This window comes from Fukomys damarensis, unplaced genomic scaffold, assembly GCF_012274545.1.
Source record: "Fukomys damarensis isolate Sample0158 unplaced genomic scaffold, DMR_v1.0_HiC HiC_scaffold_27, whole genome shotgun sequence".
NCBI lineage: Eukaryota > Metazoa > Chordata > Mammalia > Rodentia > Bathyergidae > Fukomys > Fukomys damarensis.
Window position 1 is genome coordinate 27,931,364 of NW_022900939.1, and position 5,972 is coordinate 27,937,335.

General features: G+C 44.4%; 1 non-coding gene across 1 annotated transcript; it reads right to left on the minus strand.

Moving 5' to 3' along the window:
• Window positions 1–828: 828 nt before the first annotated feature.
• On the minus strand, window positions 829–1,019 carry LOC117283560. The gene has a single exon (XR_004514600.1). It is a non-coding gene; the product is annotated as a U2 spliceosomal RNA (small nuclear RNA).
• Window positions 1,020–5,972: the final 4,953 nt, after the last annotated feature.

The window sequence follows — 5,972 nt, forward strand, 5'->3', positions numbered from 1 at the left end:
CTGCTCAGAACTAGCCTTACTGTGTTCAGTGGTCATCGAGTAAGCTAGGTCCCCACCCTCTGCACTTGTCTGAGTTCCTAAGTGATGGGAGATGCCCAGATATCTACAGAATCTGTTGTGTACCACTTGGTGCAGCAGGAAAACCTGGATGTAGCTCCATTTGGCTGGTGGTGGTGGAAGGGGTGAAGGCTCCTGGGTAACCCTTCTGGATAACAAGCAACTTAGGCCTGGACCTGCTGAGGTCAAGGGAATAGAAGGAGATGTGCTGGGACATGGACAAAGGGAGATGGTTATTTGCTCATGTATTAAGGGAAAGTGCTGGATGTCATGGGTCCCAGGGGAGCACATGTCCTGCTTGAGAACCAGCCTGGGCTGCTGTTGGCAGAAAGAGAAGCAGAAGCATCTCTGGAGTAGCACATCCCAAGTAGGGATGCTCCCTGGAAGCTGCAATTACACTGGCCTCAGCTTCAGGAAGCCTGTTCAAATCCAGGTTCACAACTTCCAGTCTGTAGCCCCGCCAAATTCTTGCAGAGATAAAAGCACACCATTCATGACACCACAGGACAGGGAGTTCTGATACATCCCTAATTCTACAGGCTTTGTTTCTGACACCTCTCACCTCCTCCAGGTCTGGCACAATAGGAAGCACTACAGAATGTTTGATGCCCCCAAAGGGTGTGCACATGCTGAGATACAGTATCAATATTTATATCAGTGTGACTATGTGTATAACATACGTAAAATACTAGACCCTCCCCTGGGTATGTTCGCAACTGCTGTGGAATGGTTACCCAACTTTTTTTTTATTACAAGGTTTATTTCCCCAGAAGGGAGTGCACCATTTCTGGAAGTACTGCAATACCAGGTTGATGCGTAGAGTGGACAGAGCAAGCTCCTATTCCATCTCCCAGCTCCAAAAGTTCAATTACTATATTGCCCTCGGATAGAGGACGTATCAGATATTAAACTGATGAGAACAGATACTACACTTGATCTTAGCCAAAAGGCCGAGAAGCGATTGGTCGCCCATCTTTTAAAACATGAGCTAATCTCTTTTTCAGGAAGTGCTTCTGTTCTCCTGCAATGGGATGGGGTGTTCCCTCCTTGGAACACCTCCTGGCACACCATCTGTGAGAGCAATCTGCATTCTGCTCATAACCTACCATACCATTCTTCCCATTAACCGAAGGGTCTGGTTTAGTCCCTGACCCCTGGGAAGTGGTCAGCAAATGTGACATAAGTGAAGGGATGAGTGGAGGTTGTAGTGTAGAGCAGGCATAGGACCTCACTCAACTTTTCCAGGGTTGCCTGGCACCTAGTAGGTGCTCAGTAAAAGAACTAACGAATTCCATTGCCCATCTACCTTTGGGTTGCTGGCTTGTAGATGTAGATATTCACTTGTTCAGTTGATCTGAGTGAGGCCTCGCAGTGTCATAGCATTCACACATGTGCATAGTCTTGATTGATGATTCTCTTTCCCTGAGTCAAGCTGATGTTTAAATTAATGATAATAACACCTAACCCATGCCAACACTGTGTATCGAGCACTTTCCTAAGCAGCTCCTGGCAGTTATCCTCAGAACAACGGACTGAGGTTGATACTGTCATTAGCAAGGATTGCCTAGAGGGGAAACGGAGGCAGAGAGCAGCTGAGGAAAATGACCTGACACAACCGTGTGACTGGTAAGTGGTGGGGTTGGATGTTGCCACAGACTTCCATCTCAGTCTTCACCTTGTACCTCTTGGTGACAGCCAGTGAGCCTATACTGATGTCCTTCTGACACATGAACATCCATACACTGCCTTTAAACATCAATCACACAGCAGCCATTGAACGGTGACCACTCCTAGTACACTGGAAGTTCCTCAAAAGACCAGAAATGTAGTCAAGCACTGGATTTCTGGACTTCTCAGTGCATTTACCAAACAGTACTCATTTTAACCTCCCGCTGAAACACACAATACCTACAGAAGACAAGTTTGTCTCTAAGTCTGTTGATGCAGTTCAGCAGTGTAAGTTCCTCTTTTGTGTGTGGCCAAGCGGCGAAGTGAAGGTGTTGAATGAGCCCGTGTCCAGCTGGCAAGGGCTTCTGTACAAAGCCACACTCCCAGGTTTCACCCTTTACCACATGCTGTGGCTCAATCTAAAGAGTCGTGTCAAGGCTGGAACTGGTCCTGCCAAGCATCTCTCTGACCTCCCTCAGGTCTCAGAAGAGGGAGGAGACATTCGGTGACAAGAAGGAAGTAATTTCCTCTGTGAGTGTGGGGTACAGAACATCCTAAAATCCAGGCCTCTGCCCTGCAGCCGCAGCTCTTTCCAGTAAACCACCCTGTGCACAACTTCGCAGAAGTGTTTAGATAAGCTTTACACCTCATTTATGTGTGCGTTGCAATGTGGATGTGTCATCTCTTATTCTTAGTAAAATTGTTTTTGCTAGAACACATTTCACAATTTTCTATTTCACATCCTCGCAACCCTGCTGGGTCCCAGTTGCCGGCTAACTGCTGCCGCAAAGCTTGCTCCATCGCCACGGTGTTGCAATGGATGCAATTAGCTGCTTCCAAAGTCTTGACCATTTTTAGTGTCTCCCACTGCTTTCCATCCACCTTTTCTGTTAGTCTGCTTTATTTTGGCACATTTACCATGTAATCTGAATGAATAAAAATGCTTACTGAAATGTGTGCCATCTGTGGTGGCTGAATTTGAAGGCTTATTTAAGTTTTGTCATCGTGTGCTTGCAACTTTTTCTCTTCTTTGCAGAATCACCCCTTTCTGGTCTTTCCCTGGATCTTTTGGAATTGCTTTGAAATGTATTCAAACCATCAGCTGCTTCTGTCTGGGGAAATCATGTAGTCAATGTAAACATATGATTTCTTTCTTAGCTTGAGCAAGAGCTGTTTAATAGGAGACATTTTGGCTTTCCATATTTTAAAATCACTGTTTCTTCAGGGACTGCTATTTGACCATCTTCTATTACTCAATGTTGCACAAAAAATAATGGTTTTGGGAGAATAAGGCCAAGCATGCTAATGAAACTCCTGCTGGAACTCCTGGGGCAGAAGCCAGGGGACTGTGGGGTAGAGGCTGGAAGACAGCTAAAATTTCCAAAATTCTTATCTAAGTTGTGGCTGGGGTAGGGATGTAGCAAGGCAAGAGAGGAAGTCCGGGTTTGGTAGAATAAAGGAATCCAAAGAAATTTCTAGGATTTAAAGGATAGCAAAAAAGCCAAGGTTAAAAATAAGAATGAACTAAATTAAGAGGAAGAAATACAAAAGACAACATAAAGGTCAACAAAAGTAGAATAATAAAAAGAAAATTCAAAGAGTAAGGAGGGGGAGGGGGTTAAATGATTAGAAATGGCACATAGTGTAGAAATAAAACAAAGTTCATAAGTGAAAGGGAGAAATACCATTCCAGGAAGTTTCTGCTTAAACATTCAATGACTCATTAGATCAAAGTCAAAATACTACTATAAATCATGCTGATGAGTGGCACACTAGCTCATATTGTAAAGCCACAACTTGAAAACAAAGTAAACTGACAACCTATGGATTCCTAGAAATTGCCTGAACTTCTGTTCATGAAGCTTAACAAATGGACAAAAAATGATCAGAAAATGAAGTACAGCACAAAGAGAACAGTCCTGGCAAATGCAGCTCTTGTGGCTGACTGTAGAACACCAGAACAGACCAGTAGTCATCAAAGGGTTTCTAGCAATCCAAAGTTTTCCACAGAGAAATCCAAAGTAGATGAGAGAGGTGCCCAACTTTGGGTACCACTCCTGGGCTGCAGGACTCAGTCTCCCAACTCTGGTCAGGTCCTAGAGACTACAATTTTTTTTTATTGACTTGTTGCCAACACCGAAAATCAGCATATTTCACACACACACACACACACACACACACATCCCCCCCAAATTTTTTTTAAATGCTGTTTCTTCTACAAACATCTTCTAAAAATATCTGCAGGACCCAAGAACTGTATTCCAGTGTTGCCCTTGTGTCTTCCTAACAGGCCATTTTTTCTCTTTGTGCCACAGTGCACGTGCAGCTCACTTCCTGAAGTCTCCATGTGGATCCATCTGGCAGCAATTTCTGTCTAGCAAAAGCAGTATAAAACCTGGAGGCATCAACTCCCTTTTAGTATCGTCCAGCTTGAACCAACTTGCAGCTACAGTGAACCCCTGACTTATGAACTCAATTCGTTCATGAGGGGTCTTGTAACTCATTTGATCAGTCTCCTCTACGTGGCCTTTGAAGTCTCTCTCCTGTATAACATTAGGCTACATTTTCTTCCAGGCAGCTCTCAGTGCCCTCAGAGACAATGGCCCAGGATTTCTCAATTAATACCACAGAGGAAAGGATGTTATAATATTCCTTCCAGAACTCTTTAAGAGTTAAGTCCATATGAGACTATCTGGAAGCACGAGCAGCTGGCATCTGGGTCATAACGCAAGACTTTGGTCATAAGCTAAAATTAAAATCCTGGTCATAACCTAAGTTGTCATTATGTCAGGCCACTCGTAACTTGAAGATCTAATGTACAGAGGTCTTCCTACTTTAGTAATTGAAGACCAGAGGTTTAGTTGTTTTAGTCTCAAATTGTCTTACTATCTTTCATACTTGCCTAATCAGATGGCATGTCGGCAGTGCAACAAAATGAAGTTGAATGAGATGGAAATAACTCTCATGGGTGTCCTGACCACCACCTGACGGGCTCCTGCACCCAGCCCAACCCCCACCCTGAGAGAGACTGGAAGCCAAAAGCAAAAATCTTTTTAACTTGAGCCTGGGAGTGTAGCTCAGTGATACAGCACTTGCCTGATATGTGTGAAGTCTTTGATTTGATCACCAGTACCACAAATAAAATTTTTTTACTTCATACTTCAATCACAGCCCCTTCCTCCCTGTCCCAAGAACCTACTTAGACCTTGGCCCACAATCAGGTACATCTGATGTCCTCCCGACGCTCTCCCCAGCTGGTTACTTTGCATCAAGTTTCTTAGGTTTCATGCTCCCTTTACAAAGGCCACCCTGCAGATACCCCCTCATTCTGCAGGATCCAGGGTGTGATAGGAGACACCCTGGTTTGGGTCCTGGGACAGCTCCTTTGCCGTGATGTTTAGCAATTTCCTAATCACCAGGAGGAGCTAAAGAGTTATTTTCTAAGTTGGTATCACAGACATCTTTCACACTTCCTCTGATTTCCAAGTCAGGTGGTAATAAAAGTGAAGCACAAGTCGGATACAGGCACAATCTAAAGTACTCCAGGGAATTAAAAGAGCATCAGGTTTCAAAATTGAGCAGAAAGAACAAGTGTCCAGGGTCAGAGCATTCTCCACATCACTGCCTGAGGTGACACTAAGATCTTGAAGGTGCAGTCATTCCATAAAGTTATCCACTACCCGTTCTACAAGAGCTTTGGGATTCGATGACATTATTCACACTGCAGAACAGTGTGGACAGCGTGTCGTGGGAGGCAGAGAAGTGCAGCCAGCAGTTCTCCATTATTAGAAGTTAGCTGCCCTTCTGACCACCCCCCCCGTAACTGATTCATAGCTATGGTTTTTATTTCACGTAAGAGAATTTTTCAAAGCTGTAAATAGGCAAGGGTGTAAGGGTGCGGGGAAGGGAAGCCATCAGTAAATGGAAATTTCAAACCAAATTGGTATTAATTTCATCAAACTAGTCAATTCTCTGGAATAAATGTGCAGCAGTGGGAACGTGGTTCCTGAACTGGCCTGCACCTGGGAATGGGGAATGGGCTGGCAAAGACATTATAGCCGCCTCGACGTGGAAAAACTGTCCTCTCCCAGCTAAATCATGATGGAGGGTGACTTCTGAGCTGTGGCGTCACCCTCTTAAATTTTCCAAAATCCCAGCTGAGAAACGTTAGTTTTTAAAGTATGACTCTTCTTCGGGAGGTGTTAGACTAAGGTCGATGTGATGTGAGCCTAGGGAATGTAGCAAAG